The sequence below is a fragment of the Alosa alosa genome, chromosome 5 (genome assembly GCF_017589495.1).
Source record: "Alosa alosa isolate M-15738 ecotype Scorff River chromosome 5, AALO_Geno_1.1, whole genome shotgun sequence".
NCBI lineage: Eukaryota > Metazoa > Chordata > Actinopteri > Clupeiformes > Clupeidae > Alosa > Alosa alosa.
The window spans coordinates 12643356-12656413 of NC_063193.1; the positions used below are offsets into that span (position 1 = coordinate 12643356).

The window sequence follows — 13058 nt, forward strand, 5'->3', positions numbered from 1 at the left end:
AGCGAGAGAAGAAAAGGGGGGAAAAATGCTATTAATGGCCTTGTAACATTTGCAGCGTTGGCGTGTCTGTCTCACCTCAATGATGACTTTGGCTGTCGGGACAAATGTAACCGGAAGAGAGGTGAGGATTCATTACGACAGCAACACCATGTACGCACGCACGCACGCACGCACGCACGCGCACACACACACACACACACACACACACACACACACACACACACACACACACACACACACACACACACACACACACACACACACACACACCCTCTCTCTCTCACGCACGCACGCACGCACGCACACACACACACACACACACACACACACACACACACACACACACACACACACACACACACACACACACACACACACACACACACACACACACACCCTCAACCTGCCAAGGCAGAAATGGAGAGAGCCATGCGGACCAAACCCTTTCCACAATCTTGGCGAATGAAGGGGACATGAGATAGGAAATAGGCACCTGTGACGTAAAATGCCGTTCGTCCCACGGAGCCCAAGAAGGACAAAGCCGTGGGAAGGGCCGCGATCGGAGTCCCAGCGGCCAGGGCGGGCAGGGGGAGCCGACGAAAGGGCAACTCACGAGAGGCCCTGAGTCATTATCACAGGCGTGGGATGGGTGGGTCATCTTTACAGATGACTGATGATTGCAGGCGCTGCAGAACGGCGTGGCGCAGGGCGACAAAAAGAAGCCGAGACGTGACGGCCGTGATTACGAGATCCTGTCGGTGTGTGTGTGTGTGTGTGTGTGTGTGTGTGTGCACAGGGGCTTAAGTCGGGCCAGACGGTGGACCGCCTGGCCGCAGCTAAACAGGCGAGGCGGGCAGGATGGACGGAGAGACGTGACCCAAACCCACTGGCGCACGGCGTGATATCTCATCTGACGCATTTCACAAGTGGACATCACAACTCTAGCCAGCTCAAAGTGAGATCGTCTCTGTGCTTTATTTCTTACTCACAACAAAACAATACAATATAAGTAATAGCAAAAAATAGATAGATAGATACTTTATTGATCCCCGAGGGGAAATTCAGGGGGTCTCAGTAGCATACAGACATCACACACAACATGCACTTACAGCAGAAATGGTAAATATAAGTATAAGTATAAACATATAACCAAACTCCACTGTACAATTGAGACAGTAGGAGATAAGAAAAACTAACGAAACTAAATACTAAATATACTATATAAATAAATGTAAAAAATCCAGTGTGCTTGAGGGTGATCAAGCATGAGATGCTTGTAGTGACAGGGCCTGTAGTTCTGTGTGCATGGTGAGGTGCTCAAGAGAGTGAGTGTCATGGTGAAGGTGCAAAAAGTAGTCCAACAGTAGTCCTTTAGGTATGTGTGCATGGTAAGGTGCTCAATAGAGTGAGTGTCATGGTGAAGGTGCAAAAAGTAGTCCAACATTAGTTCAACAGTGCAATAATAAGGTCTAGAGACCAGCATAAATAATATGGACAAATCAGAGAGTAAAGTATAATGTAGACAAGGAAATATAAAAAACTATGTCAGTGCAAGAACAGGTTGAGGTAATAAAACTTTAAATAAAACTTACACCAGCCACTTAGGCTTAGTCTAAAAAACGAATTGTTATAAACATGTAGCATAATGCATTTGGCATGAGAAATATATACTTGACACTATTCTGTAAGTACATTAACGATTCTGCAATGGTGTCTTGACCGGACATGTCCTACATGTGTGAGTTACTGCGCGAGAGCGACTGTGTGAGACTGATGGGATGAGCGGCTGCTCTCACAGCGCCCCTGTAAAGCTGCAATCTGGCCCTCAGTCACAGGAGAACAGGGAGCTCAGCCCACAGGCGTAAACATACAGTAAGTGATAACTCTGATTCACATGACGGCCTCTGATGGGGGGCTGGGGGACTGTGAGTGTATGTGTGTGTGTGTGTGTGTGTGTGTGTGTGTGTGTGTACATGGGGGGGGTTAAATGACTTACTCATCCTGGATGTGTCTGAGATCACCAGCACCTGTGTGAGAGCTGTGGATTAACCAAGGGGGGGTGGGCAGAACCAAGATCTCCTCTGACGCACGCCAGAAGTCCCCTGGCCAGGATGAGTCCGAACGAAGGAGAGGGACAAGGAGAGGAAAAACAGATGCAGACGAAGAGAGAATGAGTACATGACAGAGGAAGAGGGAGCAAGGATGAGGGAAAAGATGGAGCGAAAGAGACAGAGACAGGAGGAATGAGAGAAAGAACTGTGCCTCTAGGCCCGTACGCATTCCCTCTGAGCTCACCACACTGAACACTCATGGAGATGGAATTGAATCTTGATCTACAGGAAGTCAGATGCACTCACACGCAACCCCTAAACCCACTACCCCATGCCACCCCCACCCCATCCATTCATGCAGGAGGAGCGCGCCGCGCCAAGCTAGGGCTTCCCTGAGACGGCCCTGCTCTCAGCATGCGGTTGGAATCCAACGCCAGTGCTGTTGCAACGCATTCACACAGCCCCGGGGCTCATTATCATCTGGCTGCCTGCTGCTCTCTAGCATACGGCTTTTATTACCACTACACATAAATACACATATTATTATAGGGAGACAGGACCATGGCACGTTCTCACACTCTCTCTCACACACACACACACATGCAGACTAAATGCGTTTCGACAAGGGGATGCACTTTGTGGGTGGTGGTTGAGTGTGTGTGAAAAGTGTGATTTTGTGGTTCCCTTGGGTGTGAACATTAATTATGATATTTATTACTAGTGTTTCAGGTTTCAAATAGATTTCTTTCTTTTTTTTCCCACAACTTGTGTAACCTTAGAGTTTAGTGTGTGTGTTAGTGTGTACGTGTGTGTCAGTTGTTTTTTATATACTAACAAGGCCAAATTTTTCATTATGAGCGAATGAGCTGGAAGAAAACAAAAAAGATGAAAAGACAAATGGGATCGGGGGGATGAGCTCGAACATCATCCTTTAGAACTTTCAAAGTCAAGCAGACAGCTTGATCACAGCTGTCGAGCGCCGTCTCAACAAACTATTACCAGTTCACACACTTTGCATGCAACTCGCCAAGGCGATGAGAACCTTAACTCTCTTGCCCACCTCAAACTGCAGCCATTTCCGACCACAGGCCGAACCGCATGCTCTGGACTGAGCGCTTTGTCATGAAAGACCAGAACCACAACACTAGTTAGTATCTCCCTAATGAAAAGTCTGCAGTCATGCAATGTAAGCTGGGGATTCCCAAGTATTTACACTGTTTTCTGAATGTATGCCACACAGTTTTAGCCTGGGTTTTCCCATGCTGCCTTACGCAATTTTATTCACCCTGCTAGGCAGCCTGAATTCCATGGACTTGGACGTTTTTACCTCAATGAAGAAACCAATCACAGAACAGAGGGGGGACAGCAAAACGATGACGACACACCGAAGCGGTTATGAGCTATGCACAGATGCATTTGATAGACATTCGTAGCGCCCAATAAACGGCTCTGGGCATTCGTAAACCACGTTTCAAATACGAGAAAATGTACATGTAGTTCCCAGACCCCATCTCAATGAGATGAGGTTTGGCGTTAGCCAGGCTAACACAATTTTTCAATTCATTACAATACTGTACATCTGTTCATATAACATCCACTACTTATAAGAAAAGCAAACAAATAAAATGGAATGTTCTTTGTTATATGAATTATGCATTGAGGCATTCATGATGTCTATTCCGAAATTAAAATGAATATGCATACTGTTTGCTTTAGGTGCAATCAGACACAACTTCCTGTTTCATCATCCTCTTTCGTTTGTTAGTTAGAGCATTAACATTAAGTGTCCCATGGATAATTAGCATCAACATTCTAGGCTTTCACCAAAATGTCATTTTTGTACTGTGATGAAAGAAAACTTCTCTTAATGAATATACATTGACATTCATGTTCGTCTTTAACCATTTGATGTCTGACGTCATTTCATGAACTTTGCTTTTCAGTCTCCAGAGGAATTAAAGCCCATGGAGACCACGAAATACCTAAATGTCCACAAAACTGTTTCACTTCCGCCCTGAAACCTTAAACCTTTACAGAAAATGGTGAGGTAAATTAGATTTTAAACGACCTTTGTCAGGGGGGAAAACAACATGCCAGTGACTAATGTGAAACTTGTTCCACGAGGTCACCAACACACACACACACACACTGTACAGGATGATCAGGTCAGGGATAGTGTGTTGGGATCAGGCTGGCCCCTGGTCTCACTGTGAAAAACATGTCTAATTGCCCTATCGGGTGGAGTCCTCTGGAGTGATTCGCCTGTTTCTTCTGAGGAAGTTGGAGCTCACTGGAACTGCCTGGGAGAAGAGAAAGGGCTTTGACTGTTTTGGGTAGAGTTACACTTTTGACAGCAAGACCCACCATGCTGAAAAGCAGCCCGTCTCCACTCCAATGAGTGTATGTGTGTGTGTGTGTATGTTCTTGTGAATGTGTGGGCGTGCATGTGTGTGTGTGTGCGTGTGTGTATGTGCGTGCGCATGTCTAGAGTATTAGAGTACTTAGCTCTGAAAAAAAGCCAGACCTCTTTTGTTAAGATGACAATTATCTCTGTGACAGCGAGAAGCAGAAACCGCCGCTGGGGGTGGGGGAGGGGGGGTTGAAATTAGTACACTCTGGCCCGCGGTGGAAAAACCAATGCAAACCAAGAGGAAGGGTGGGGGTGGGGGGATGAGGGGAGATCAAACTCAAATCGAAGAGGATTAAAACAAGCTCTCTGAGTAAGCAACTGTAGTCGCGGGGTGACCCTCAGGGTCGGCCACGGACTTGGCAGCCGTCTCCGTCGACTTGTTGAGAGCTCTTCCAGGCTCATTTTCGTCTCCTTTCGGGCATGTTCAGACGCCTTTTATTGTGAAACTAGATTAAACATTTTGCACTCGTTTTTTCTTGTTGTTTTTTTAACCCTACCTGCTTAGGTTAAACAATTAAAATCCCCCCTATGAGTGATCCTCGTAGATGTAGAGACTAGAGCATGACCATATAAGGTGTGGGGAAAAGATGCATATGTCTGTGCAGGTATGTGTATGTGTGTGAGAGAGAGTGTGTGTGTGTGTATATATGTGTGTGTGTGTGTGTGTGTGTGTGTGTGTCTGTATATATGTGTGTGTGTGAGAGAGTGTGTGTGTGTGTGTGTGTGTGCAAGATTGAGCGAGTGTGTGCATATCTCTGTTTATGTGTATATGTGTGTGTGTGTGTGTCTGTGTGTGTGTATATATGTGTGTGTGTGAGAGAGTGTGTGTGTGTGTGTGTGTGTGTGTGTGTGTGTGTGTGTGTGTGTGTGTGTGTGTGTGTGTGTGTGTGTGTGCATATTCCAGGTTAACACACTATGGGACCTTTAGCACCTAGTAACTGGAGGCCAACAATGAACAATAACACCCGAAAACCCCGAGACCTTGCTACCAGAGAGCCTGACAGTCAGACAATCATATCATCTAAACACCTCCGCTAAGTAGCCTATTACCGCCTCGTCTAGCGTTACAAGAACGTTTATGGAACGTTTAGCCATACAGTCGCGAACAAACCTTTGACGTGTATGGCCTCTGCTACAACACAAAGAACTGTATTGGTATGAGGTAGTAATAAATATAAAGAAACCCACGCGCCACAACCTAATGTAATCGCCGACAACACAACAAGGCTGCCACGCCACTTCTCGTAAGATGCCTCCCTTGAAGTCTGCCTTTATTATACAAGGGTAAGGGGAAGAACAAACAATGAACTGGACACAGGGGGAAAAAGAGACATCAAAAGTTAGAATAAAAACATCGTCAGAGCTGGGAACAAACTGTCTCCAGTTCTACGAGAGAGAGAGCAGAGCACACACACGAGAAACCGAGTTCATGACGTTTTGTTTTCTTTTGTTCCCCACCTCTTCTTTGGCTGGCCTCCGTGCGTGTCTGTTCCTTTCTCCCTGTGCAGAAGGACATCCTTAGAAAGCAGACATCGCTATAATGTGCCCTCTCCTCCTGGGGGCTGTGCGCAACAGCTGCTTTCAAAGCCCCAGCTCACCCCCCCTCCCCCTTCCCCTCCAACATGATTAGATACATTTCCAGCTTGCTCGTGCTCGAGTCTCGAAAAACGCACTGTTCTGTTCCGAGTCAGAGATGAGCGGTGGGGGAGGCTGTGCGTGTGTGTCTCTGTGTGTGTGTGTGTGTGTGTGTGTGTGTGTGTGTGTGTGTGTGCGTGTCAGGGGGAGGTGGGGGGATGGCGGACATGTCAGCACTGTGTCTAGCCGGCGCGCCTGACGGTTCCCCCGGGCACAGGCATTAGGTAGGATTCACTCGTCTCTTTTCCGCCACAATCCAAGCTCACCCATGCAGGGTTGGCCTCGTCAAATCACATCACCGGGGGACCATTAGCCCCATTAGGGTGTCCCAGGCTCTACCGTGTGGCCTTTCATCTTGCGTCCACTCCACCGCAACCCCCCCACCCCATCTCTCTGTCCCAGCAACTCCCTCCCCTCCATCATCCAAGTCCCCAGTGGACGAGGACACTCACGGCGCGTGGCCGACAGTGAATCACCAGGAATCGCAGACGTGTGTGTCTGGGACCCAGCAGACAGACGCACAGGGCACAGTGTGTGTGTGTGTGTGTGTGTGTGTGTGTGTGTGTGTGTGTGTGTGTGTGTGTGAGTGTATGTGTGTGTATGTGTGTGTGTCAGGGGGTGGGGGAGGGCGTCTGGTTTTACTGTCTGGGTGCCTGTCAGCGACGTACACATGGATCTATATTTTCGCTCTCAGCTGTGGGGGTGACACATCCCGGCACTAACACACACACACTCCATCTGTGCGTCCGGCTCGAGTTTCCCACTCCTTTCCCTTTCATCCCCCTCGCGGGGTCGGATGCTTCCCGCGGCGCGACGATGCAGGCTAAGAGAAGGGTGCTGACCACCATGCAGCCTCAATCACCCTGGTGCCCAATTATGAGCTTATCTGTTACTGAGGAGGTGAGAACGCGATATCCTCCACAGGCTTCGCCTCAAGAGTCGCGTTCCCTTCTCTCAAAGCTATTGGGTGAATTGAAGGGGAAAATTGCTCGAGGAGGATTCCACCTCTGGAGTCAACTGGAACGTGTTCATTTGAATTCTAGTACATCGTTCACTTAGATTTTTGGAACGTGGGAAGAGCCAACAATTTTGCATGAATTGTGTGTCTAGCAGGCATAAATCAGAAACTGATGCAGTATAAACAAAGCACACCTGTTACAAAGTTGTAATCAAGAAACTAAGAGATTTAACACACACACATAAACACACATAAACACACATAAACACACACACACGCGCACACATTACCATTCTTACGTACACACATGCACATTGCACACAAACATTACTACACACATGCACCCATAACCACTCTTTTACAAACATACAAACATACACACACACACACACACACACACACACACAGGCTGAGAGGGAGTAGTGAGTCTCTGCTCCAGTGCATGCCTGTGGTGGAGGAGCCAACCGCTCACAGCGACCACATATCCCCTGAGCCAGCCCCGAAAAACCCACAGCAACCATCCCACCAACCGGCCAACCCAAAACCCCACAGACCGCAGGCAGCTCCCCTGGACTCCTCCAGCGACCTCCCCCAACCACTTCTGTGGCACGCTGAACTCGTTTGGTGTAGCTTCGCCCAGCGAAGAACACAACGGTACAGATGCCATACTGACCGTTGGCCACACACATAATGAGGGCTGCGACCAGGCGGAGGGCCTGAGCAAGATGAAGAACAGGTGCGGAGGGGAGAAAGAGGAGGAGGAAGGAGCGGACGTGCAGTTGCAGACGGCCGAGAGGATGCAAACACTCATTACTGCTGAATACTGACAGTGTTCAAATGACAAATTACCTTAATAGCTTCAGGAAGGTGTTGGCAGTATTCTCTGGCATTTTAGCAGTCCATTACAACATACACATACACACACACACACACACACAAATACTCACAAAACACACACACACACTCACCAACTCCCCAGCCCCCAATCAGCATTACTAAATAAACACACACAAACACACACAGACACATACACATACACACACACACACACACACACACACACACACACACACACACACACACACACACACACACACACACACACACACACACACAAAGACACAGATAAAACTGCCAAATAGAACACAACCCTCCTTTGGTCAGTATAAACAGCAAAGATGCCTCCGAGTCTCTTTGCTTTCCCATCCTCCATTCGTCTCACTAAGTAAACGTGTCGACATATTATGCAAGAGCGGCTCAATTAACATCAGGCTACCACATGTCCTTGAATGATCTGAGCTGAGGGACTGAGAACAAGTAAAGCACACGGAGAAACAGACACAGACAGAGAGAGAGAGCGAGAGGCAACTACACAGACTAAACCAGAGACAGAGAGAGAGAGAGAGAGAGAGAGAGGGAGAGAAAGAGAGAATACAGAGGAAAAGAGTGGGAGTGAGTAGAAGAGTCATCATTGGTTTGGGTCTGCTCCCTTTTTTTTTCTTATTTAAGTAAGGTACCAAGTCAGGAATGACGTACTGTATGGACCCCTTACACACATACACACAGACATGCGCGCGTGCACGCACACACCACACACACACACACACACACACACACACACACACACACACACACATGCACACACACACAAGCATATGCACACACATGCGCCCAAGCATATGCACACACACGCACAAGCACATTCACACAAACAGCTCCATCATGCAATCATATGAGTGTCCCGAGCAACATGTGTAACTAGTTGCTGCTGTGGGGGCTATTGGGTGCATAGGGAGTGAAGTCATCCTGAGTGTGTGTTATTGGTCACTATGGGGAGTGCTCTGGCACTGCTTAAAGAGCGATTAGTGGGGCCGCGTGGGCTATCTCAAGAAATTCGTAAGAAATGCCCAGAATGTTTTGGGGGATGATGGATGTGTTTCCAGCTAAACAAGGATGCCACACAGCAAGAACCCTCACTGGAGCCGTAAAGATCTGTGGGGGAACGAATTGACTTGCAGCGAAAAAAAACAAAACAGGTGGGCAAACTCTCTCTATCTCTCTCTCCATCTCTCTCTCTCTCTCACTCTGCAGTGGGTATCCAAGTACAAAAAAGTCTACGACGGGAGAGCAGATGAACAAAAGACGGTGGAAGAGGTGAAAAATCAACTGGAACCAGTCACGTCTTGGACAGACACGGTAGTGGAGGCATCTGGTTTCCAAATGGCTCGCTGTGGAGTTGGTTATCACCATGCGAACCCACAGCTTGTGTAATCGGAGCACTTGCCTCCATCTGACGGCAACACAACAACGAGAACACAGCGTCAATGAATCATCGGTTACACTTCCATAAAGAAAGCATGTGTCAAATAAAAAAGACCCATTTGAGTAAATATATCCAGAAAACAATGCAAAACAAGGGGGCTTTTCTACAGAGCCATAGATTTGAATTCTGGGTGGTCTGGGGGTATTAGTGATGTTTTTTTACCTAATTAACTCAATAAAAAAGGCATTTTGATAGACGATCTCAATTACAGTACTTAGACAAGCAGTCACCCCAGGGAACTGTACTCCACAATTGTGCCGGGTGATTGCTTGATTAAAGTATACAGCCACGTCTTGAAGGCTTCCCACAGGTGTGCTACAGTGCTCTGGTTCATCTCATTTCATCTGGTGCACAGTCGACATAAACGGCATTCGGCCAACACACTTCATGTTTTAATAACACACCAAGAGGAGATGTCATTGCCTACACATTTTATGAGTCAGTTTTGCAACTCTCATTGCCATACACACACTCACACACACACACACACACACACACACACACACAGGCTCTTATTCAAACATACACATGTAGACAGACATACATATAAACATGTTTCTCCTCTGTTGCAGCCTGACTTCTGACAAGGACTGAGTCCGGGTGAGTCCAGGAGGATTCAGAAGGACAGACTCATCGATAGACCTAATTGGGGTCAGGCGATGTTTCACCTGTGGTGAAGGTTGGTGTCTGTCCACATGCTTCGGGAGGGAGGGAGCTCTAAAACGGATGAATGTCCACTGACGACTAAAAGCGTCAGCCCTGTTCACACCTCTGGCTATCTGAACGCCAGAGTTTAGGCTGATGACATCAAGTGAGGGTGTATTGCCTAAAGACAAGAGCCACCTACCCCACAAATACACACACAAACACATCTACAAACACATCTACACACACACATACACACACACACACACACACACACAAAACCATCTGTATATATATATAGTATATATACAGATGGTTTTGTGTGTGTGTGTGTGCGTGTGTAGATGTGTTTGTAGATGTGTACACATGCACACACACACCACATAAATTGGCATATACATACAGTATACACAATGAAATGTACACATCCAAACAAAAACACATGCCTCCTGCCACACACATAAATATATTACATTACATTTGGCTGACACATTTTTAACCAAAGCCACTTACAACATGGTAGACAGTTTAAAGCTTTTTAAAACAATTCTCTCAACAATACTAGAACAATTTAAAAACAATTTAAAGGTACAATAGTCAGTACAATGTCAGTTCTAGTCAGGTGCTAGAATTAGCATGGCCAGTTGTAAGTAGTGCTATGAGAGGAGATACTCTCTGAAGAGCTGGGTCTTCAGGAGTTTTTTGAAGATGGAGAGGGATGTCCCTGCTCTAGTAGGAACTGATAGCGCGTTCCACCAATAAGGAACAACACCAACGAGGAACAACAGATGAGAAAAGTTTGGATTGGCCTGACCGTACCGGTGGCAGAGTTAGATGTCGTTCGTCTGAGGAGCGACGGTCAAAGAGCGAACGGTCGGGAGGTAGCACATGCCTGAGGGCATTCAAGTAGGTGGGAGCAGAACCAGAAAATATTTTATATAATATATGCACTCACAGAAGCACCCACACACGCCCTTTCTAAAATCAGCCAGTGTGTTGTTAGGGGGTTGCTACAGAGGGCTGCGTGCTGAGTGCTGGCTCATGCCCCTGCTCCTGAGAGCGAGCGTTTCCTTCCTGAAGCTTCTGTCTCCGGCGCTCGCACACCGCCACTGTCACAGCCGCCACTGCTGTAAAACGGTCCCCTGTCGTCATGCCCTCTGCCAGGGTGAGACGGGCAAGTCTAGACACATCCCACCGGAGGGGGTGGGCTGGGAGGAGGGCTCCATGAGGGGTGGGTAGAGGTGTGTGTGTGTGTGTGTAGGGAGGCGGTCCAATACTGGCTGCGGAAGGGGGTGAGGAGAGGGGGAAGCCAAAGGAGTGCTAAAAAAGGAGAGGCTCCTGTTTTCTTTCTCCAGTCCCCGCCAAGGGAGCGAGAGAGCGGGGAGAGGAGAGGAGAGGAAAAGAGAGGAGAGGAGAGGAGAAGAAAGGAGAGGAGAGGAGAGGAAAAGAGAGGAGAGGAAAAGAGAAGAGAGGAGAGGAGAGGAGAAGAGAGGAAACAAGAGGAGAGGAGAGGAGAGAAGAGGAGAGGAGAAAAGAGAAGACAAGAGAAGAGAAGAGAGGAGAGGAGAGGAGAGTGTTGAGTGGAGAGAGAGGGGGCCTCCAGGGCTAAAGGGGAGGGCCACAAGCAGGAGGGGCCTCGTAGTCTCTGCTCACACTGTCAGAGCAGGGCCCGAGACAGGCACAAGAGGCCTCCACTTAACAAGAACACGGCCAGGAGAAGGTGTGTGTGTGTGTGTGTGTGTGTGTGTGTGTGTGTGTGTGTGTGTGTATCCTTGAGGTGTGAGGAGAGTCCATATCGTTGTAGAGGCGTGAATACAAACCAGAGAGGTGTCCGCTGACCTAGTGCTGTTGACAAGCAGCCACGGCTATGGCCGATCTTTCCAATGGGTGTTGGTGAACTGAGACACCTCTGATAACTCATACATCTCTCTCTCTTCCTCTCTCTCCCCCTCTCTCTCTGTGCTAGTTTCACTTCCGTCAAAGAGGCGCAATAAACATGGCAAGCACGCTGCTCTTGAATGTAGACAGAGGCCAGAAGGAAGTAAGAAGTGAAAAATGAAGTAAGGCAAGAGGGGGGCTGTTGCCCCTGGCTGACGGTCCCTACGATTTAAGAAAGGGAAAGTCGGGGGGGACGACGACTAGCAGGGGCAGAGAAAAGAGGGAAACTCTTGCTTCAGCCATCCTTAAATAAAAATTTCATGAGCTGTGTTTACAGACTGGACCATGAGCGGAAATCCAGAGGGAGGGTGTGGGGGGGCTGGGGGGTTGCTAATATCCTACTTCAACATTTATGAAGCCTAGAGGGGGTGGGAAGAAGAATGGATGTGGGATTAGGCCAATCTCTACAAAACCACCACAATCCCATGGCTAAGCTGCCTTTACGCTAAAACATTTGCTCCCATCAGATCTTAGTGAAAGCGTAGATGGGCCTGGCGGCTTAAAGAGCTGCTTTTTGAAGGTGCGGCTGGTCCTGTCTACTGTGAGTACAGTGCAGTGCGACAGACAGACAAAGTAAAGAGTGTGCATCTGTTACACATTTGTCCCTGGGGGCAATTAGGATGTCTCACTGACCGTCTGTCCAGTGAGAGGAATGGCCACACGGCATGTTGCAGGCCTTACAAGCAAGCACAGGAGCAATCGCGTCAGTGTGTGTGGGACACTCAACCCTAAACACCTTGAACCTTTCCAGCAGAGGAGATCTTCCAGCAGTGGAGGTGCATATTGCAGACTCTCAACCTTACTGACAAAAGGAGAGATCAGAAAGAAACCTTCCTGGAAGACAACAATGGCTCAGGTGGGTATGTGTGCATGTGTGTGTGTGTGTGTGTGTGTGTGTGTGTGTGTGTGTGTGTCTTAATCTGTGTGTGCCTGCAGATATAATATGTGTGTGTATGTGTGAGTGAGCCTGCAAATAAGTTCAGTAACACACACACGTACGTACAAATATGAGTGAGAGTGAGTGCACAAATACACATAATGTCTGTCTGTGTGTACAGTGTCTGAGGGGTGGGTAAGACTGTTCTTGCTTATCCTTGT

The 13058-nt window shown here is 47.9% G+C and overlaps 1 protein-coding gene across 2 annotated transcripts in view; it reads right to left on the bottom strand.

The window, feature by feature from the left end:
• arl15a (ADP-ribosylation factor-like 15a) overlaps positions 1–13058 on the bottom strand; it is a 141065-nt gene that overhangs the window by 24314 nt on the left and 103693 nt on the right. The gene's annotated exons all lie outside the window — the stretch shown is intronic.